The sequence below is a fragment of the Pteropus vampyrus genome, unplaced genomic scaffold (genome assembly GCF_000151845.1).
Source record: "Pteropus vampyrus isolate Shadow unplaced genomic scaffold, Pvam_2.0 Scaffold121, whole genome shotgun sequence".
NCBI classification, from domain to species: domain Eukaryota; kingdom Metazoa; phylum Chordata; class Mammalia; order Chiroptera; family Pteropodidae; genus Pteropus; species Pteropus vampyrus.
In genome coordinates, this window is record NW_011888902.1 from 2693354 (window position 1) to 2717493 (window position 24140).

Consider the following 24140-nt stretch of genomic DNA (forward strand, 5'->3'; position numbering starts at 1 on the left):
GGCAGTAGAAGGTATCTGTGGATGGGTGCCAAAAACTGCACCAAAACTGTGCCCCAAATTTCACCTGCAATATTTATTTAATCCTTAAAAATGACCTCTGTAATATAGTTATTTCTAGACTTCCTTTATAAACAAGGAATTTAAAGCCCAGAGGGGTTAAGTAATATTTTAGTCTGGGTCCCCCAAGAAGCAGATGCTGATGCAGGTTTAGAAGTGCAGGAGATTTATCTGAGAAATACCTGTAAGAAGTAAGAAGCAGGGAGCAGGAGTAGGCAGGGGAATCTTCAGAGCATGATGCAGGGACACCGTGACCGGAGAGGGGAAAGGAAGGAGTGAGCAGGAAGAGCTCAGAGTCCGCTTCCGACAGAGCTATGACCCGGCCCATGGGGTGCCCCGAAGAAAACATTCTCTTTGGAAGATTCCCGGATGAAGCAGGAATGGGGCGGCACCATCAGCCTTGTCGTGTCCAGTGACCGGGTGAGAGTGGCCCAAGGGAGCGTGACCTCCACACCAGCATCCCGCCGGATTCAGAGATATGACCCCATGATCTGTGTGAGGTCATTCCGATTACAAGAAGCAGAGCTAGGATTTGATCACGGGCCGCCTGAGCATCACCTTTTGGTGTGAAACCTTCCCTTGAAAAGATCAAAGAAGTAAAAAACTCAATACAAATATTTTGACGCAGTATTTGCTATATGACAGGGATTGGCAAACTTTTTTCTCTAAAGGGCCAGATAGTAAATATTTTAGGGCGTGTGGGCATGTAGGTCTTTATCACATCTATTCAACTTTGTTATTATGGGGAGAAAACAAATGAGAGTGGCCATGTTCCAATAAAGACCTACTATTGCTTTCTAGTCTAGGAAAATTTCAAATTACAAATCATTTCCACTCAAGTGTATTCATTTGTCTTTAAAGAATATATGCTTCCTCACTTTACACTTTATCCCAAACTCAAGTCAGCCCTTTGAGTTCAGAGGTAGAAAGAGAATCAAATTCACATAGTCAGAGTTGGGATTTCAACGTACTGGAAGTGGAGTATTAGAAATTGTATTGGAACTGTCGTAAACGAGAACTGTAGTATGTCTTTATGACGCTTTGGCCACTTGGCTGATCATTACACTGCGCAGTTCAGATGCATCACTGTACTACTGGTGTCCCCGACTAAGAAAAATGCACAGGACGCGCCTCTCCCAGGGCCCTTGGCAAATCACCTGACTGCACTCCCCGATATACAACATAGCTGTAACCCACATGGCAGCGGTTCACCATAACATTAAAATTGGAACTAACATAAGGACCCAGGCATAATATTCAATAGCAACACAAAGAATTGTAAACGGCATAACTCCCGAGTTTATTACTGTCCAATCTGTCTCAGTTTTATGGTAGCATATATTCTCCTGACCAAATCACCGTGTATTTATTGTGAGAGTCTCTCTTACTCTTTGGCACAGTTAACCAGTGAAATAGTCCACGTGAGCTTGATTTAGAATAGATACAGCAGCGGCCAGGTCCTGTGGCTTTGGACGTTAATAAGAAGAGAAATGATTTATGTCATTTCCGTTTACTATGATTCATTTTCCATTAGGACCACAGCATTTTCTTCAAGTAGAAAGTCTTCTTGGGTTGGTATCTCACCACCCCCATCCTCTTCCCTGCCAACTTTCCTCTCTTCTTCCCTACCATTTCCCTCTCCTTCACAGCCAGCGGGACCGTACATGAACAAATTTCACTGGAAAACTAACAAAAACTCTACGGAGAAGTGTGACCAGTGTCACAAATAGAAACATCCATCTTCATCTTTCCCAGTGACCCCCAAACTTGTGTATGATTAATTTATGAAAAAGGTAGAAGAAGGTAGAACAGACGGGACAGGGCAGAGGGAACTTCCAGAGAGTTCCATTATCCCGATGGCAAATTTGGATGGGTATAGGAAACCGTCGAGAGCTGCTGCTTTTGCCAATTTTTAAACTTCTGTATTTGTGCTGTAATAAGCAAGGGATAGCCACCTCCTGATGTTTCGATATTTTCTTTGGTGTCCCTTGGACTGTGTGAATAATGCTTCTACTAGCAATCAAGAAGCATTTGGAGGCGTCCAAGCAGTGGCTTTGAGGAGAAGATATTTGTTTCCTCTGTTTATATATTCTAGTTGATTTCAAAGTCTTCTCAGAATAAAAGTGATGTCAATTAATTAAAGCAAAATGTTCAGAGTAAAATCCTAAAATCAGGTGAACTGTCTGATTATGATCTTTGGTCAAAAAAATATACATTTGAAACACATTTGGTGAATTTTCAAATGGCTTCAAATATTGTATAATACCATATTTAGTAAAGAGCTGAATAAACATGAATCAGTTCAAATCCTGCAAAATATCAGACAGAAATATCGCTCATCCAGAGACTAGATAACATTCTGACTCAACTATTGTGATTCTGATTCATCACTCACAGATGAGGAAAGAGACTACGGAGTAACTCTCCAACCCATATACTGCTGATCAGACAGCAGGTCCAAAAGACTTCTTCTTAATTTGGATTGTCTAGGCCATAAGACCTGGCAGTCAACAAGAATCGGGAGCATGCTCTCCCCTGTAATTCCCTGAAGATGCCAAGGTCGGTGGAGCTGTGAGTTGGTAGCACACATGCCCTCTGCGAATCTGCTGGTGATTTAAGCACTCTAGCTCCAAAGTAGAACCAATTCATTTTGATAAGAAAGCAGAAGAAGCCCTTATCTCCCTCTACATCTAGAGAACCCACCTTTCTTAAAGCAAAGAGGAATATGCAGCCACGGTCAAACTTCTAGACTCAGGAATTCAGTGATATCAGTCTGGTAGGTATAATCCAGAGATGGAGTGGAAGGACTAAACTCACGAGCTGCCTCTTGCATTCCTTCTAGCCCCATACTTGAGTTTGTGTTCCAGGGCCACTCAGAAGTTGTTCAAAAGCCTGCAAGGGGACAAGTTCCAAATCTAGTGCATTCCTATCCTTGAGGAAGTGAGGGGCGATGTGTGGGGACAACGTATCTCTCTTTAAAAAGCTCTGTTTCATCGTTAGAGCATGAGTCCCAATTTGGAACTCAGAGAAAATAACGTCATTACGTTTATATGTATTAAAAACCGTTTAGGAAAGTGTTTGAGGTAGACCAGCAGGACAAGGGTGGAAAACAGCAGAGTTCCCACATTCGGTTTTAGTTTAATTTCTTTTTTCTCTTTGCAAGCTTCACAAAGAAGGAAAGAAGGATGAAATTGTTCACAGGAACAAGAGGGTAACGAAACAAAGACAGAGTTAAGAAGTAATCGTACGCTATAATTTGCTAACAAAGAATTTTGTAGGTTGCCAACCTGTGTAAATTATATGCAGTTGGGAAAAGACCTCCAAGCTGAGGGAAATATAATCACTTCATCTATTTTTTTCTCGGTCGGTGTTTCTAACACTAACTCTATTGTATGACTGGAATGGACAAAATTGCATTCGTTTCACAGATAGTTTGGAAACACACTGTCGTCGGCCCTGGGAGCTCTGCAACAATCACCTGTGTGGTTGGAGCCCTCTGGTGGCCAGGTGGACTCCAGGCTTATGGTTTCCTGAACTCCATTCCTGGAATAATCCAATCTTCTCTCGTTCCCACTGGGCAGCAACGGGTAGCTAGCAGAGCATCCTGGGTACACTTTTATAGCTCAGACGTAAATTGGAATTCTGAAGCCCACCTCCTCTGCCAGTTGCCACTTGGCATTTCCAGTCTCCCCAAGAGTAGAACCACTAAAGAATGGGTATGAGATTACAGCAGGGAAGAAAATTCTGCGCCAAGAGAAAGCAGACCTGTATTCCAGCACAATTCTGCAAAGCTAGCCGTGTGGCTGAGTTTTCGTAATCAATATGATCCCCTGTAATTCAAAGAGAAATTTGAGATTCCTCAAAAGTCTTCAGGGATTATTTAGAAATGTGTCACCGCCCCCCCAAAAATATTTTGGACTTAGAACCAGTCTCCCAGTGGCTTATATGCCATGCCCACATGTTTCTTTTGGGGCACTTTTATTAGCTTCCTCCTATAAGTCCAAGCAACTCAGAGCTCTATCTAAAATATTCAAGCCTGCAATGCCTGATCTTACCCAGGCCTCCTCTTCTCTACTTTGTACGATCTGAAGAAATCTCAAGTACATCCATTCCTTCACGTATCACCTGCATACCAATGAGCATTAACTTAAACATCGTACCCAGATATTTCTTGAGTTCCAGACCTGCCTACCTGGTCCCCCTTTCAGATGTATCACAAGAGCCTCAAGATCAATATCTGGACAAAAACAAGCTTGACCCAAACCCGCTTCCTCTCCAGTGATCCCGAGCCACGTGAGTGGCACAACCTGCAAACATGGCCGCCCTTTTCACGTTTTTTTCCCTCTCTTCCTAGAGCACGTTCATCACCAAGTCAATAAATCCCGTCTCTTCTAGCTCTTTCGAATCTATTCCCCTTTTCTTTATTTTAACCATCGTAACTAGCCTAGTCCAAGCCATGCAAACCAATGCAATCGCTTTTAACCAAACTCCTGTATCCGCTCCCTCTAATCCATTGTCTTAAAATGCATATCATTTCTCTGCTTGAAACCTTTCGATGGCTTTTATGATAAATTTACAAATTCTTATTTGTGGGTTCAAGACCCTGCAGAATCTGGCCCCGGCTTATTTCTCTAGACTCTTTCTCCCCCTCACGCTCCTCAGTCCAAATATGACAACTTTTCTCATTTTTTCCTGCTTTGGGTACTTCACTCTGCTCTTCCTGCCTGACGTGCTCTCTGCCTGCATTCAGCTGGCTAATTATTAATACTAATCTAGCATTTTAAAATGTGTCTTTTTTTGCTGTTGTTAAAATATCATGTGTATGTGTCCTTTAGCTGAGCTATAATTAAAAGGAAATAAATTAAGCAAAGACTGGTGTATGGAGAAGAAGCTGTCCACACACACCCCCCACCCGCCCCACCCACCGCCATAACCACTATGTTTACACATATGGAGTGCTCTGAAAGGTCTTGCTTTGAGCTGATAAGAAAACTAAAATTAAAGAGAGACATTTCATTGGCCGATGAATCAAGTTGAAGCCAGATCCCCTAAAGAAAACAATCTATCATTCTTGTTCTACATCCCATGTGGCAGTTTTCTATAATTTCCTTTCGTCCAACATAAAGAGATAATAACTCTGCTGAGGTCTAATTATTTTTACCAAGCTGTCTTAAACACCTTAATTATTACTTTAACCTCTGGGTCTGAAAAAAAAAATCTTAGATGCTGGGAATCAAAAATGACTGTAGGAAATATGTCATTTGTTCTTCACTTTCATTTCAAATGATATTTCCACATTTGCTGTTCTTTTTGTGTTCTTCCAACTATAAAAATTACCTGTGAGAAATTCTGAGTGGGGCGAAAACAATTTAATACACTTCCTTCCCAGCAGTATTTAGTATTTATAATTGGGAAGCAAGATTGGCTGGTTTCTAATTCACACACAGGTGAAGGTTGTTATTTCTATATTTTTCATATTGGCCTCAGCCTAAATATCACTTTTTTACATCCTCAAAATAAGAGAGGACTGAGCTTTGCAAGTCCCTCCCTCGGTGGCTTCCTGAACCCAGCTGGCATTAAGTCAAATCAGCCTTGATTCCTGCTCTATCTCTAAACTTTCTGGCTATATGGACCGACAAATTCCATTTGTTCCCTTGGAGATCTAGACAGACTTTCCAAGGAGATATGTAGTGATGGATGATGTTAAGGGAGACGATTTCTAGATCCTCAAATTCCATGTTTACTCTTCCTTAAAACAGATGTCTGAGAACTCACCTGTGTTCAAAACATCAGCCAGATTCTCTTATTCTCAAGTCCCCTTACGAGACCATTATTTTCCCAGTGTACCAAAGAAAAGGGTAATTCTCATCCATCTTGAATCATATCATAGTATACTATACTGGGGTATAAAACTCTCCAGGACAGAGAATAAGGAACATTATGACATATATGTATCTGACAAACCTTTAATGACACATCACAAACTCACCTTAGAGAGTCATATCTTTCCTTGTTTTAGCTCCTTCTCTGTTAAGGACAAAGCCTGAGCTTAAGAATTGGGGTTATTTGAGCTCTTCTTGAAATATTCTGAATTTGAAGTATTTATAGATTTCTGTACTAGGATTACAAAAATGTTAACTTTTGTTTAAAGACCTCCCTGTTCAATTCCACAAGTATTGTCAAAAAAACGCGTTACCCAGAGGATCACTTGTGGAAACAAAGCAAATAGCAATAGGAAATATTCAAGCCTGCAATGCCTGATCTTACCCAGGCAGCAAAATCATGGCAAGGCACTGTGCGCGCTCTCTCTCCCTCTCTCTCTCTCTCTCTCTCTCTCTCTCTCTCTCTCTCTCTCTCTCTTTCTCTCTCTCTCTCTGTCTCTCCCCCCATATCTATCTATCTACATGTCTATCTACACATCTATCTACATATCTTTCTATCTATTTAAGTTTCCTAAAAAGTATGCTGCAAAACATACCCTCTCTTCATTTACCCCGTTTCCAATTAAAAAAAAGGACTTAGAGAATACTTTCATCCATCTCAAGTCTCAGTTGCAAATTTCACGTGATTTTTAAGGAGATAAAAAGTTTAATAATTATTCCTTACAGATCCACATTATATTTTGAAATACAAGAAATAGATATTATAGTTAGTTAACATTTTATCTTTTCTTAATCATTAATTCAGATTCATAAGAGAAACATTTTCCTTGATTTTTTCCAAAATTGCTCCTCTATCAACTTTTGATCTGCTTATTTATCATTACTGTATATTAGAATTGGCATATTTTAATAAGAACACATTATGGATTCTCTCATAAATAATGCTCTTAAGAAAAAATAATCAATAATAAATCCCTCACTTCATAGTAGCCCAATACCTTCTCTTCATTTTTTGTTATTAATTCCCACTTGACCCTCTCTCTTTCTGACAATAAATCTTATTCATCCTTGTATCCATTAAATAATTGAGTGAGGGGAATCCCAATAGATCTATAGAAGAGACATTTCCAATAATTTTATCCTTTTTATATTTGATATGTATTAATGAAAATATATTTTAGTTTTTGTGATCAATTTTGCAGTTATTTATAATAGCAATATTCACAATGAGAGTTAAATCTTAGCAATTCTTTCAAATTACATTGAAATATTGTGTGCATCAGACAAAAACATACAAGAGGATTCCTAGTTTTTCCAAAATTCTTTTAGAAGATATGCCAGAAAAAAAAAAATTTTGTTAAAGTTCACAGTCCTAGTCCATGTGTGTAATGATTCAGAGTAATTAGAAAAGAAATACTGAAACATTTACTATGTAGCTTCAGGATACCTAGATAATATGGCTAGTACTATTCCTGATAGGATATATGTTTTGAGTTGGCATTGGTTTCTCTAGAAATAGGGATGCATTTGAATAGAATGATTTGCGTTTTCAATTTTCTGGTGACCAATGCCTCCCTGTATTTACATATCTGACAAATGCTCAGGATGGTCAATTGTTCAGTAATAAGGAAAATCTTACGTGATTGTATAAACATGCTGCCCTAGAACTTGACCTCCTATTGCACAGTGAGGCTGATTTCTAAGAGAAATGTACCCACTGGGTCTTTCCTGGACAATTCATCATATATTATTATGCAAAGTAAATGCTGGCAATAAAAAGGTTGGTTAGAAAAAAAATGGAAAGAAAAATAGAGGATTGGATTAGTTTCAACTTTTTTTATTTAACTTGTATTCTGTTATTTCCAAGTTTCTGTTTGGAAAATATGAAATGCCAACATTTTATATAATGATGTCATTGCTATAAAAATCATCTTTAAAATTTTTCCTTTGAGTTTTAGTTTAGTTAGTTCTGCAATAAGCTGAATCGAGGTACTTGAATCAGATCCCAGACAAAAAGAAAGCAAATTGCCACTGCCCACCATCTTAAGTAAAAATTGAATGTTTTGTTTTTCAGTACCAGATTTGAAGCTAAATAAGATCAGTTTTTAAAAGTGCATTTTCTCCTAAGATTAGACTTCGCATTAAACACATTATGAAATATCAGAAACATTAAAGTTAGAGTCAGTCAATTTTGGCCGAGTACGTGGATTTTTAGTGAGTTTCTACCAATACGGTTTTGAAAATAGCTGGATTGTCTTAACTGCCACAGTACCGTCTAAAGAAAAACTCTATCAGGGGCCAATAAAAAAGGCTAAAGTACAAATATTTGTAAGTTTTTCTTGTATAATATGGATCATTTGGTAAGATTAAGAACTGCTGAAAGAGATGTTTTATTTGTCTGAATTCATATCAGTCTGGGCAGTTAAGTCACATTAATCTCATCTAAATATGATAAAGAGAAAGAAGTAGAAAAGGAGAGAGAATAAAACCTAAGAAAAACGTTCTCCTATTCTGGGAGTGACAGTTAGAGAAGGACCTGGGACGTCCTCAAAATCTATTTATTTCCTGCATCAAACTTCTATGTCAGAATGAGTATCTCCTCACACTATGCTTGTATCTGAAGGCCAAAGAATAACTGGAACTCAGAGATAAGAAGAGAGTAAAGAGGATTGAAATCTAAGGGTCGTACAAACTAGAGAGAGAGACAATTCCCAGCTGTGGGGACCAATCTCCAGCTTGTGACCATGAGTCACAGCAACAATAGTAGTCAGAAAGACTCAGAAAATAAATGACTCATGCCCTCCTTTCTCAATGAAAACTTGAGTGCACACACATGCCAGTTATTGGGTTAAGCTCTAAGTATATACTGAAGAGAAGCAGTCCTTACCTTCTAAGAGATTATAATATGGGGCCAGAGACAGACAAGTAAACAGTCAGTTACAACATAGGGACATAAAGAGGGTGTTTATAATGAATCAGGATCACAGGGGATAGACATCGTTCCAGTTTTGAGGAAACCAAAACAGGTTTCCCAAAGAAAGTGTGATATGCTGATCGAATTCTGAAGACTAAGTAGAATTTAGTTATTAAAAAGTGTAGAGGAGAGAGAGGAACAGAGAATTGAGGAATTACAGAAGGAGCGATCGGCCTATGCAGAGGCCCAGAGGAAGAGAGATTATTATTGCAGGTGAATCGACTATGCTTTAGGATGACCTATGAGGGGTTTTAGGTAGAAGAGTAATATATATGGTCCAAATTGACCTCTCGACGTGTACCTCTGGCTGCAGTGCACAGAGAATAGTTGGGGGGAGCCGGACTGGAGCAGAAAGATGTTTGGAGACTGTTGAATTAATTCCTTCCTTTTCTATTGTCTGAAATTTAAGAACCTCAGTCTGGGATTTATTACCCATAAAAAGTGGAAGCTTTCAACCACCCATTTAGAAAATATAACTTTTCTGCCCACCAGGAACTACCTTTAATGGATTCTGTTTATCTGTATCTCTTAGCTTGGGCTGCCGTAACAAAAAATCACAGACCGGGCGGCTTAAACAACAGGACTGTATTTCTTCACAGCTGTAGAGGCCGGAAGTCCACGGTCAACATGCTAATGTGGTCGGTTTCTGGTGAGAGCTTCCTTCCTGGTGTGTAGATGGCCTCCTCCCCTCCGTGTCCTCACAAAGAGAGAGAGCAAGCTCTCTGGTCTCTTCTTGTAAGGGCACCAATCCCATCTTGAGGACCCCACCCCGATGGCCTCATCTAAACCTCATTATCTGCCAAAGGCCTCAACTCCAAATACCATCACATCGAGCATTAGGATTTCAACATATGATTGCTGAGAAGACACAGTTCACTCCATAGAATTGTAATAATTGTACTAATACCATATAGCTGAGGTATTGATTATATAACTAGAATCCTAATAAGTAATCTCTTTGGGGGGGAGTTGCAAGTAATCTAGGTCTTTCAGCTGTGAAGAGAACATGGTCTTATTCCTCATCATCTTTAAATATTTTAGTGCTAGAAGATGGTTTCTTCAGATGGCCATTTATTTTTACGTAGGATGTAGAATAACGAAGTGCATGACAATAAACTCCCCTGGAGTTCTACAATGTGCTGATCTTGAAAAGAGAAAGGTATAGGGCGCCATGGAAACATCAAAGTCAAGGCTAGGAGTTGGGATCGAAAGAATAACTGAGAATTTGGAAGAAATTCTTCATGTCTTTTTTATCACTTCATCCAATACAGTGCTCTATAGTTTATGAAAGACGACAGCATGTCAATGGATAAAGTCTTTTAACATCAAATAAGAAACAGATAGATAAACAATATTTTTCACCCATTATTCATCTGTTTAATCATCTATTCAATCAACAAACATTTCCTGTGCACCTCCGCATATAAGGCATTCTCCAGACGTTGTGGGGAAGGAAAGAGGACTTGCACAGCCATAGTTAGATGTCACGGTAAGCATCTCCGAGATAATGATTCAAAGTAAATTTCCTTCCCCTCTAGCAACATTGAAAAACATCTGCATGGCGTTCACATCGAACTCTTTTCTTGTGAACTAGAGAAGCTTGAACTTGACTGAGTAGATAGTAATGTCAAATAAGTGATATTGGGGATTAAAATGTGTGTCACGATCTAGTACAATACAGGGGAATAATACCTCCAGGAAAATGGCAGTTCTGGATATTTGCTCTCTGAATCCCACTACTTAAAAAGTCCAAGAATGATCTATCTCAAGAGTAGATGTTTCTCCTGAAAGAAAAATGATACGTATCTGCCAAGTAATTGGAGGATGCGCCTCTGTGTGTGCGTGTGCGTGTGTGTACGTGTAGAGTCTCTACTACTTTTTGTTTCTGAAACACAAGAATTCTCAGAGGACCATTTCCTGACACACTGAAATTCTCAAAAAGGTTCCCGGAACAGCACGTGACTATAACTTAACACCATGTTTTAGATACTGCCCAATAAATGTTTGCAAGGCAGCAGTAAACCTTGTTTCTAATCGTGGGCTTCACGCTGAGCTACTGAAGTGCAGAGGAAATGACTGGGCAGGAGGGGAGACTGGTACCCAGTGTGCGGGGTCCATCATTCCATCGCGGACCTTCAGAGGCCAGTTCATTACAGAACCTCTGAGGAGGTTCAGGGGCCGCCCTGACTCCCTCCTCATCACAGGCCACCCGCTTCCATCCTTTTTAATAACCCTGAGTATGGAAGCACTCGGCAAGGCCATATATGAGATAGCCCGAGGTATGTGACCCATTGGGTTGAGGAGCTGAAAGTCAAAATGCCTTGCAAGTGTACTCAGAATAATAAAACAGTGTCCCTTCAGGCTGTTTTTCCCGACAGTCCCACTGCTGCTGACGTGAACCAGCTCTGTGAGCGCCCCCGGCTTCAGGTGCCAACTGCAACCCAATACGCTTGAGATTTGAGAACTTAGTTTTCTCAAAAGGTCGTAGAAGCATTTAGACATTAGGCAGAAGTCCACCTTTTAAAAGGGGGAATAAGTTGTTATTATTATGCAAACCATTTTCTCTGCATTGGGGCCAGGCTCTCTGAACTGATTTGAATTTGCTAAAAATTAAAGCGACAGGTTGGTCTCTATTCAAGTAAGGAAAGTTTCGAAACTGAGACAGAAATTCGAGCCATCACGCTTGGCGCTAATGCCTAGAAAAACATATTGCACAGGATTCGAAGCAAGTTTATCGCTGCGGTTCAGGTATGTACCCAGCAGAGTCAACCGACTCTACAGCTCTTGTTAATTCCAGGTATACCATCTGTCACTAACCAGGTTAATAAGATTAGAAACTGCACACGCGCATGGTTTTGTTTTCTGACTCTTTGAGGCTCTCCTTACTTTTAGAAATACTCGGTTTCTTTCTCCTCAGAGACTGTGCTCTTCTGAAATCCAGCTGAAACGACCATTCTGTTCTTTTTAGTTTACAAGATGTGAAGAAGGAGGAAAATAAAATTTAAAACAAAATTTTTCTTTATGATGACTCCCTATGCTGCAGCTAGATTGTGTAAACCATGCTGGTAGGAATTATGTCTTATTTATCTATTCCTAACAATAAGAACGATATCAAGAACTTAGTAAATGTATAAGTCTATATCTTAAATGGAAAAAAAAAAAACGGCATCTACTATCACGCAACTTGCTGTGAGCTGTTTTCTCATCGGCGAAAGGGGATAATGACATTCAGTTTACAAAGTGAATCAGTGGGGAGTGTTTTTTAACTATAAGAAACAGAAAAACCTGAATGATCTTATCTTAAGGAAGTGTCTCAGATACAACTGAGTCTGAAGGTTGATGGCTGTGGGCGTGACTTCAGGGACACAATAGCTGACAATTTTGCAGTTGTTTTGATCTGTCCTTAACAATGTTGCTTCACAGCTGGACAACGGCCCGCTAAAGTCCCAGATAGCTCATGCAAGGCAAGCAAAAGGAGGAAGCGGGCAACAAGCGTCTGTTCCCTTTTATCAGTAAATTGAAACACTCTCCAGAAACACTAAGCAGATTTCTGCTGTTGTCTTCTCGGCCAGAACCGTGTTACACGGCCACCTCTGGCTAGGAAGGCGGCTGGGAATCAAGAAATCGTGTAGATCTTTATGATGGGAGATGGTGATTTATTATCTGCATGGGGCCGCGTTTTCTCTCCAAACAAATTAGGGAATCCAACAGCAGGAAAAAAAGTGGGTTAGAAAATGGCTATTGAATAAGCGCTATAGGGGTATATAATAAAGATTAGGAAGCATATGTGTAAAATATAACATTAACTGGTATGCAGTTAGTGCTTAATAAACAGGAGGCATGATTTAAACGATCACAATAAATTTAAAGTAATAAGTAAGTAGTAAAATGAAATCTAAATGACTTTGTGAATATGTGTGTTAGTGCTGGGTGAGTATGAGAGCTTTGTTTTTATTTGCGAAAATGTTAATGAAGAAACATACTAGCGTCCATCTCTATAGAAGGAGATTCACCTTTGGAGCTGACTTTATTGATTTTGGGAAAACAACTAAATGGATAAATATACGTATGGCAAGTGTTCGTATCCATTCGTTCCAGGAGAAGCAGACTCCTTAGGCAAATGGAGCCCTGTTGTCACTCCCATATATCCACTGATATGTTCCCTTGAGGTTTGCTGAAGAGGGATGAGCAAATTGGCTTTGAAAAACTGAGAGATCTACATTCAGGCTTTCTCTTTGATGTTGAGAGTTAATGAAGTATGTCAGTTCGACCATTGCATCTTGAACAGGTAGCCGGACTCGACCCCAAGATCTAGGTTTTCCAAGAGATAAGAAACTGAGCTGATGCTAGAACCCCTCTTAAACCAGCTTCTTGGAAGCAGGCCGTGGTGGCTTGGAGGAAATGACTATGCTTATAAATTGAAAGCACACTGAGTTTGTGTTGAAGTATATGACACACGCCATCAGAGAAGAAAGGTCCTTCCTCCCTTGAAGACTGAATCCTGTTTTCACAACGAAGGGAAAGGTAATTAACAAGCCAAGAGGGTGTTTTATAAATACACAACGAGCAGTATAAACAATCAGTCCTATAAAAGTTCAAGGGAGAAAAAATAACTTTCCTATAGAAGGAGCTTAAAGAGTTCATGGAGAAGACTGAGTTTGAGATGGGACATAAATGATGGTTAAGACTTTCGGGAATGAGAAAGGAAAGGTAACATTCCAGCTGGAGGAAGAATGTGAGCAGACAAGTGGATGTGGGATGTGGAAACGGTGGCTGAATCGGGAGGATTCTGTAAGGGATCGATGGGAAATATTGGGAAATGCAGGTCAGCTTTCGGAACTGAATTCTCTGCTGAAGAATCTAGATTTTTGTCCTTTTGATAATAGGGAGTCTTCGAAGAGTCTGAACCTCGATGTGAAACGATGAAAGCAATGTTTAATGTGCTGGTAGGATGACGGATGGTGTAGATGAAAGAAATTTATGGCACAGAAATGAATCGAAATGCCTTTTAATGCTTAAGATAGGAGAGGTCACGGTCTGAACTTGGTGATGGCAATGGGGAAGTAAAGGAAGGAATCAATGTGAGCAAGATCACAAAGAAAAATCTTTTCTAAGAGAACTTAAAAGGAGAGAAGTAAACAATGACACCGAAGTTTGGAAACCGGGTGAATGGAAAAGGGCTGAATCTGTACTTTATTAGTTAAAGTAGACTCACTTCTCTGCCCGTTGGGCCCGTGTACATAATAGAGTTTACTCCTTGCCCAGGTCAGGTGGTTTTATTTAGCGAGTTGTCTCCTCCAAGGTTCTCTGAGGACTTAAATGCCTCCGTGGTGTGGTTCCTCTATGACATCAGGCGTCACTGTCATCTGCTTCCAGCCAGCAGAAGAGTAAAGCTCGTGGGGAAATGAGCGTGGGAGGTTTCCCTGAGCACACATCGCTTCTGTCCTCAGTCCAATGGCCAGAACTCAGTCACACTCCAGACCTAACTGCAGAAGAGTCTGGGACTCACAGTCCAACTCTTGTTTTAAAGAACAGCCAGCAGTCTCTCCTACATTCACTTAATGAGAGGAATACTTTTAATAAAATAATTTGTTTTTACATAAAATGATGCTATATTTGTACCATTATTTCTGTTTAAATTTTTCTGATATGAAAATCTTCTCCCCACCCCACCCCCCAAATTTTAATTGGGCCTACGTCACCGTCATCGCTTCTTTTTCAAAAACATATGAAAAGAGACTGCCTGTTTTCTCAGAAGCTCATCATAAGGCTAAGAATAGTAAATATAGAAAATGATAGTGATGGAAAGGGAATTTCGAATAAGATCTATTCTATTTTTAACCATGAATTCGATTAGATCAGTAATATATATTTTCTGCTAACTGCCTTTCCAGCTATAAATGTTAAGTCTAACCACATAACTTGACCTTCAAGGTTTTACACACTGTGATGTCAGTCTTTTTCTGGCCTGTCCTTTCTCCATTCCCCGTTACATACAGCTTCACTGGAAAATAGAGCAGCATTGACTATTATGGTACCAGTAAACCCTAGAACAAAATTAAATAATAAGAAGTACCTTTAACTTTTTTTTTTTCTTTTATGTTAGGTATTAATGAAAACCTAGTTTAATTTTAGGAAGTAAATGAGATTATGTGGTGTGATTCTACACGCAGCGCATGTGCCTTTCTGACCTGCGAAGTTGACCAGGCTGTTTGAAAAATAATATCTATGCTGTGGCTTTTGTTTTATTTGATATCGAAGAATTTCTTGCTTTCTACAGTTAGGGCGTGTTCAGGGATGAGGTCGAGTGTGGGTGGTGGAGGATGTGGATCAAAGAGAAAATTTGGAGGGAGTCAGAGAAGAGATTTTCCCCCAAAAAAACCAGAGTGAAAAGCAGTCTTGTGTGTCTGGAGCCAAACTCTGTTTTATATGACTTTTTTTTTGATTCTTAGCTTGCCACCAAACTCTCAACTCCCCGACTTCGGCAATAATTACTCCATACCACAACTTCTATATTTGTAAAATAGTGAAAACAATAGTAAATACTTCACAGGACTATAATCGAGACTACATACCGTAGTATAAATTAGATGTATGTCACAATACCTGTCACGTAGTACAAATTCCATCAATGTGTAAATGGCTTCTATTAGTACTCAGAGAAAACGAAAGAAGAGTGCCTCCAAATGCCTTTAAAATCACCACAAAGAATTCATATCCTTTCCCAAATCTATACAGAACCTTCTCTAATTGAAAGGCCTGAGCTCAAAGAATACAGTTACTTATCATTCCTATGGTGATATGAGATGAGAAAAATGTCCCGTGGGAGCCTGCCTTTAAGTCCAGGATCACCAAGGCAGGCAAGATGCACAAGAAAGACAGACCCAAATGAGGTCTCCAAGCTAAGAATTTACATTTAGTTCAACAAAAGAGATAAATGCATTTTTGTGGTTTACTTCTTGAGACCACTGGTATGATGAGTTGGCCCATTACATTTGTTTTTGTTTTTTTTTTAAGAGCCTCAGAAGACATTATCCAGGGAACTTTTCAATCCAATCTATTTGCGATTGCATCTTCGTTTTCAAAGAAACTATTTTGGGAATTGTCGGTTTAGAGTTCCAGCTCTTGGTGTTGTCAAAATTAAGTTGATAGAGATACTGGGCAGGATGTAACTGAATCGGCTAATGGAACTCATGTGTCGAAGAAAAATTACTTGACAAGAAAGAATTGAAAGTTGGGCGGAGGGGGGTGGCGGGAGGGAATGGTCATGTGATGTAGAGCATGCCTTAATACCTCGGAGTCTGTAAAGATTTCATATCGTCTTCTTTCTTGAAAGGAAATTAAATTGTAGTAAGAGGTTATGCTTTCCTAAAATAGTAGCCATCTTCTTGTTTATTTTTAATTAAATTCCATCCAGATAAAGGATCTTCATCTTCTTTTATATGGGCTTGCTGACTGCTGCCGCTTCATGGGCCAGATAAACAAAACACCTTCCAAATTCGATCCATTTGGGATAGCTACTTTGAAAAGCAGTGTTTTAAGAATCAGATAACCCGTAATATCCTTTGGTAAGGAGAGAGAAGTCCCTATTTATTTTGGTAACTGAAATCACCTCTGAAGCCCGAGAGAAAAGTTACCAAACGAGAGGATTTAATCTCACTCTCTGATGCTGGCTCTAACAAAAGAAAGCAGCCACCTGAATGCCATTTTAAGGACTCTGGGGGCTCAGTGCCCTTTCAAATAAGCAAAAAAAAAAAAAAGCAACAAAACAAAAACCTCTTATATGCACTAGCCCTGCGAAGATGGTCACAATTCTTACATTCGTTCTTTCGTTCGTTCATTCATTCACTGTCACTGAGCTCTGATTGTGCACAGGGGACTGTGCTAAGTGTTAGCAACACAGTTCTGGCTGTCGCGTGCTTACGCTCTGACTGCTTGGTCGAAGGGTACTTTCCAGAGTGTGTCCTGTAAAACAAGCTTAGCGTGTGATATTAAACTGCGATCTGTGTATAAAGTAGGGGATGCTAGGAACAAATAAACTTGGGAAATACGACGTTAAATACCTTTGATATGATCTTAATTTCTTCAGTCCTTCCTAGCATCTTTAATATGCCCCCAAACTCCGTCAAGTGAACTAGGCAGAGAAGCGCAGATGCGGCGGGTCTAGGCCAGGCCCACCGCCCAGCACGCCCGGCCTTCTCCATCGGCCCCTTCCACTTCTCCCAGTATCTCTGCGCTACTTCGGTTCTACCATTACCCCTAGGTGTCACAATGAACGCCAATATTCCATTTTACTTTGTCTCTTCATGCGCCGTATTCTTTTAGGCTATACGAGCTCCCATTGCTTGTGCTGCTTGGAGACAATACGAATGGAAGAAGAGGCATGAGTTTGAGTCTCAAACCAGCCAATTCAAAGGCGGATTCTAAATCTAATTTTATATGAAAAAGAAAATTTGCAATGCATAAAATGCTTACCTACCACAAAATCCTATTCTGGAGGGCTGAATCTCTCGGACTTAAAATAAACTGTATCAATTTATCCATAGAAAGAAATGATCTGAATATCCTTCTCAAAACCTTTAGGACTTTTCTGCAATGTTAGATGAATCCTTTTGGACTGGGGAAGTTTGCTGTGATTCATTCTGCTATTTTTTTAAATAAACTTTTAAAAAACAACTTAGATTTACAGAAAAGTTAAGACTATCATAGAGAGAGATCTCATATACCCGCCCACCTGGTTCCCCTATTATTAACATCTTACATTATCGATACGGGACATTTGTCACAACTAATGTACCAACATTGATAAATTATTATGAACTGAAGTTTATACTTTATTCAGAGTTCTTTCGTTTTCACCTAATGTCCTTTTTCTGTTCCCAGATTCATCCACGATACCCCATTAAATTAGTCATCATGTTTCTTTAGAGTCTTCTGGGCAGCGACAGTTTCTGTCTGTTCTTGTTTTTGATGTCTCTAACAGTTTTAAAGAGGACTGGTGAAGTATTTTGTAGAATATCTCTCTGTCCGATGTTTTTCTCATGATGGGACTGGGGTAGTCAGGGCTCTTAACTGCTCTGCAAAGTCCTCATAATTCCTACCTGACAAGCTCAAAACTGTGCCAGACCATAAAGGCTCGTTACCCTTAGGAAAAAGACCAACCATTCCCACTTTTTACTCATCCTTTATCATCCACAGTAGTCGGACAAAGTTCACAGTGGGATGATTTTCAGCAGCGAGAGGATCAGAGATCTGAACCAGGAGACTTGGGGCAAGGACTCCAGAAAGGAAGAAGCTCAGCCGTTGAACTCCAAGCAGAGCCACATGAAGTCACGAATCAGAGTCACTCGCAGTGTTGAAATTTGATTTGTTACCCCCAGAGGCTTCAGAAGAGCCTCGTTCAAATTTAGAAAATTCAGAGTTACGACATTTAGATTGAATTTCACCAAAAAAAAAGAAAAAGAAAAAAAAAGAAAGACCTGAGAACTAGTAAGAGCAAAGGTTATCATTTTAATATTTACCCTAATAATCTGTACTCAATTTTGATTGCATCCTCTACTTTTTCATAATTCTGAACAAAGACAATCGTATTACAAAATCAAGGATCTTTTCAACACATTTTTCCATATGCCCCTAAACTGGAGTTGGAAACAGTTCTTAGAAAGTAGAAATCGCCCACCCACTTCCCATAAAATTGTAATCTACAGTTTAGTTCAGAGCAGTTCAAACGTTGATTTTGCAAATCCCAGGAGTAGCCTACCCATAGCTGACTTTTCTTTCTCCAGTGACTCGCTTTATAATTTGGTAATGTTGCCTTTGAATGAGTCGGTTTGCCAATCGTTAATAAAATGCTGACCACCTGCAAAAGAAATATTAAAGTGTCATGGAAAAACACATCCCAGAAAAGGAAAAAAAGCACAGTAATGAGAACCATGTATTTTTCCTCACCGTGGCATCTTTTTTTTTTTAAGTACAAAACCCCAATAGGGTAAATTCTGGGTTTCCGAGCTTTGGGAATTAATTGTGATGTTGGATTTCATAGACGTAGACGTAGCATGCTTTTTCAAAACAGCCAGAATAATCTAAATCCATTTTGAAATTTTTATTCTTGTAGGTTCATTCTTGTAATTTAGAAATACATCAAGTATTTCTAAACAGAATCCACTTTACGCAAACACCCTCAGGGAAATCTGGGCTGGTTGTGAAATGTGGATTTTTTAAAATAAAAGTTCAAGTGAGAAGTAAACAGTTTGCTTGGACATTTGACATGGCCAATAAACCAGAAATACCTCCCAGTACGATCTGAAACATTTTACAATTTTGGTGAACGGAGTGTAACCTAAAATTACTAAGGTAATAATTTTAAAAGGCAGGATTAAGCCCAATTTATGAACTATATGGGTCAAGTAATCAATCGAACTATAGAACTGTCTGAGGTAAGTGGAGTGGGTACAGAATGGATCGTTGGCTCTTCAATCTCGTGGCCTATCGTGTGTTTCAGAGTGAAGGTCGGCGACATCCCTCTAAGAAAGTCAGACCAGATGTGAACAAGATGAGGACCCTACCTGACAACAGTGGGGAAAAGCATGGTGTCCGGCGTTTCAGGCAGCCACTCGAAGTTCTGAAACAGGTACATACTTCACAAGGCTATGCCCTTTAAGCAGTTTTGCTATTAAAAGTGCACGATGCTTATACTACGCTGACATTAACTACATGATGACCTGCGGATAAAACCCGGGCCGGGGCCTTAACCCCAAAGATTCGTATTCATCCTCAAGGCCATCAGGAAGCATCTAGACATCCTAAGTACTAGAAGACAGATGAGTACTATTTGTCACGAGTGTATGCAGCGCGAAAGGGAACTTGAGGAGGAATAACTGGAGGAAGACAGTGGCAGAAAGAGGGCAGGGGGAATGGCAGGTGAGTTAATTTCTTGAGAAAAAGGTAGATTTAGAAGGCGACTCAACACGATGTAAATAATGGAGAAATTTAGAGTGTTATGCAGGTACATTTTATTATTATTCGTCAAGTAATCGCTTGTATTTTGAATACTGCTGTCACCAGCAAAGATTTGATTGTGCCCTTTCAGGATGAAAGAAAGGTTTGTGACATAGTCTTTTCTAAAGTGGTCAGACCACTCTGAGCTTCGAAGGACTCGCTCAGTGAGTTACCAACAGCCGGCTCCGCTTGACCTTTTAGGATTACCTATGTGCCATTTTCTCCACAAAAACGACCTACCATTTTGAAGATGTTGTCTGGAAAGTGACAAAGAATAACATTTTAAGATTCCTGGGACTTCATGGCAACTATTCAACTCTGCCATTTGCAAAAACAACCACAGATCATATGTACGTAGTTGTGTTCCAATAAAACTTTATTTACAAAAACAGACAGCAGAGTGGATTTGACCTACAGGTTAATTATCCGGCCCCTAATCTAGAGGATCGGAAGCTTTGTGTTTTAGCTTCACATCAGCTTCCTTCCTGAAAGACGGCAAGATTTGCCAAAGGCAGTAGGACACAGTAGTAAAACACACGCTGGACACAGGGCAGGAGAGACACACCACAGCAGAACAAAGGACATGAAGTCCCATCTATATCACCCTGTTCCTTTTGTCCAGAAGAAAAGAAGTGGTGATAAGACATGTAGAAAAAAAAATAATAGTTATCAAAATGGTAAAAGCCCAGCCAATTACGTACGACCCTGAACATAAAACAAGAATAATTTTTTTTTAAATTAATAATAAAGGAGCAAGAATTGACAGCCAGGATCAACTTAAGACACCACCTAAGATGTGCAGATAACTATTTTGCTCATGGAGAAAGCTGAGGAGTGGGGGAGATGGGGTGCATCCTTCTGTCTGCGAGTCCACAAAGAGAGCAGAAACTTGGCCCCGGCACCCAGACACCTTAGTAACTTACAAATTTTGGTGCAGATATACCAAATATTAGTCATGTTTAGTCATTCACTTATTCAGTCAGTAACAATTTGCTTAGTCATAAAAAACGAAATGTACGAGCTTGCACAGCATCTGTCCCTCCCACAAGAACCCATGAAAGAACATGTATTCATCAGCTCACAAACCAGGAAACCCCCAGATCGCACCTTGAGAAAGAGCAGTCTAAAATTTTCCCATGGCCGTGACTTTGCTCAGAGTTCGTTCTGCTCGATCACTGCTCCCTGCCCCCCGCCCCCAGCTCTCCTCACTCTACGCCTCCAGCACTGCACATCGTACCACTACTGTCGGGGCCCAGGCAAGCTCTGCGTCCTCACAAATCATTGCTAGACAGTGTCATTTTCTGCTCTTACCAACCGGAAGGAATTTACAGGCCCCTGTCCCCACCTAAAATACCCACAGGCCTGTGCCTGACCCTTCGTTTCATGGCATTTTTGACGTTCGGCTTTGGGTCATGGTTATGTGTGTCCATGTTTATCTTGTAAGCTCCTAGAGGCAAGTGGCTGAACAAAATTTAGCTGTGGTACGTCACTGAGCGGTGGTTTGAGCAGAAGCAAATATCAAACAATAAATGAGTGTCTTAGTGGGATATACAAAACCGTTACAACATGTTACATCGGCGCGTATGTCATTCTCCATAGAGTAAGATCGAATCCTAATCATTTAACTAGACAACTTTATTCTAATTTATATGCTTATTTACCAGGCATATATTAATAATAGTAATTCTTTATACAATTATAGAGTTTATGGAGAAATATTTTAGGTATTATTTAACTGGAATCTTATAATCTTGCAAGGGTGTCAAAAAACACTAAAGATGAAAATCTGAATGAAACTCAGAGTTTAAACGGCATTACTAAGACGCCATGCTTAGTAAGTGGTGGAAAATAAACTTTAGGAGCTTATGGAAAGTAGAAATATTCTTTCTCTCTCTTTCTCTCTTCCTCCTTTCCTCCCTCCCTCCCTCTCTTTCTCATCTCTCCCATTCCCTCTCCTCCCCTCTCCTTAAAGATCTACAAACTTTTAGGTAGAAGACAAATTCTATCTAAGTGAACCTCACCCTAAGAAAATAGACTCTAAAGTATGTTATGTTTTCACTGAAAATAATTAGGATCACTATATGAGGCACTAGATTTATTGGAAGAAATTATATGAAGCAAACTTTTATTTCTGAAAATTTAGGAGTGAAGACAGACTCATGTAGAAGAGTTTCATTCCAGATCATTATTGCTTAATTACTCTTATCATTTAATAAAACTACAAACTTAGCGTTGAGAATTTAGATTGATCACCACATTATTTCAAATGAAAAGTCAAATATACTAGGCTCTGATATGAAACTTTCTGAGATAAATTTCGAATAGTTTCAGGTGATTTAGATTTGGTCAAAAAAGTACAGCCATCCGATACCTGATACATTCAGTGAGCCCAGCCTGGAGAACTGAAGACTACGTCACCTTAGACATCTCTCTGTCAAATCGATTTCTCACAGTCATGGTGAACTGGGTGCATTTTGTGTCCCAGACAGTTTCATATGGACCAGGCCAGGAATGGGACAGTGCAGCGGTTGTCGGAGAATGGCAGAGTTGGAGGAGGACAGCTTCCTTACATGTCTAGGTGACACCCACATATTGACATCATCACTCCCTCCGTTCATAGCAACAGAGACCACAGCGAGAGGGTGTGGAGCCCAGGCTACTGCTCCATCTGATCATGGCCCTACTTCCTGCCGGGCCAGGAAGGACCGCCTCTCCCCTTGGTTTGGGCTGACATTTAGGGAGGAGCATGTTAGAAAGAGAGCTGAGGTGGACAGGTTCAAGTCTTCCTTCCCCAGTGAGTAGTGTGACCTTGGCAAAATGACTTGACTTTGCTGTGTTTGGTTTCTTACATATAAGAGAGGAATAATGATATAGCTAACATATATCGAGGGCTTATTACAGAACAGCTATTCTTCAAAGTGCTTAAAATATATTAAGTAATTTAATTCGTACAGTGCGTGTTATCATCATTATCCCATTTTATAGATGAGAAAACTGAGGTACAAACTATTTAAGTGATTTGCTTAAGGTCACAGCTAATAAATGGCAGAGCTAGGATCCAAATAAGCAGTGAGATGCCTAAGTCCTAACTCTACCTCTGTGTTTTACTGGCTGTAGTTGTAAAGTTAATACAGTTTAATTGTATATTCATCTGTATGATTATTTGTCTAAAGTCTGTCTTCTTTGCTAGACTAAAGTCACCTAACCTTGTTAAATCAAGACAGTTATAATGGTACCTACCTCATTGAGTTGTTTATAGGATTTGGGGAGGAAATACAGAATACATAATGCCTTTAGCATAGGGCCTGGCCACAGGGAGTGCTGGATTCCAGGTGGCTCATAGAATACGTACTCAGAGATCAGATGCACTTATCTTGTGGTCGCTAGTTTTTGATCATGCTTACAAACACGCCATCTCCTGTCTAACTACGTCATTACACCTCGACCGCCTTATTTATTGCCTATATTCAGGTAGTCCAGAAGAAAAGAAAATTTCTGAGACAATTAAAGAAAATTCTTACTATTTCAGAAAAATTCCGCAGCTCCAGGGGTCCACTCCCATTATGGAAGAATTTTCTCCCCACTGAATAATCACTCTAAAGAACGACTAAATATTGCTTTTCTAGTTCTATAGTCGTAAGATCCACGCAGTAGAAACTTCACGAGAAGATTTCAGGGCTCGGTTACGGCAAATGAGCTTAACATAGCTGACCACCAAGTCTCACAAGTGAGTGTTTATACTCTTTTTGGGGGGTGCTGTGGGTACTCTGGACTTGTTTGTAGAGCAGCTGAGACAAAACAGGAAACATGACGATGGCCATACACATACTTCTGTGTTTCTGACCCAAGGACCTGGTAGATTTGTCCTGAGAGAAATGAAGACGGGGTTCTGGCATCTAGCAGTGTATATACCATTAGTGTTTTATTTATATATGTGTGTGTGTGTGTGTATGTATGTGTGTATATATATATATAAGAACCGTACGATTGGTTTTTTGCTTTTGTTGGAGGTTTGCTCAGAGGTGGCTGTCACCGTGTCGCAGTAGAAGCGGCAGCGAAGCGGTCGGGTCAGCAGTTATGAACGAGCATGCTGCGAAGGCCCCTTCGTATTTTATCTCCGTTATCACAGCGACTCAGTCAGGTGGGTTCTTTTAGGTGCTTATTTTATGAATGAAGGTGTAAGTCTTAGGGGTACTGATTATCCAGCCCAAGGTGATGTGGCCAGAAAG

At 39.9% G+C, this 24140-nt stretch overlaps 1 long non-coding RNA gene across 1 annotated transcript in view; it reads left to right on the forward strand.

Annotated features, from left to right (window-relative positions):
- LOC105296169 overlaps window positions 1-24140 on the forward strand; it is a 94606-nt gene that overhangs the window by 44420 nt on the left and 26046 nt on the right. Inside the window, exons 3-5 of the long non-coding RNA XR_002781868.1 lie at window positions 19415-19543; window positions 22401-23638; window positions 23922-24052. This is a non-coding gene — a long non-coding RNA (uncharacterized LOC105296169). The remainder of the gene's footprint in view (window positions 1-19414; window positions 19544-22400; window positions 23639-23921; window positions 24053-24140) is intronic.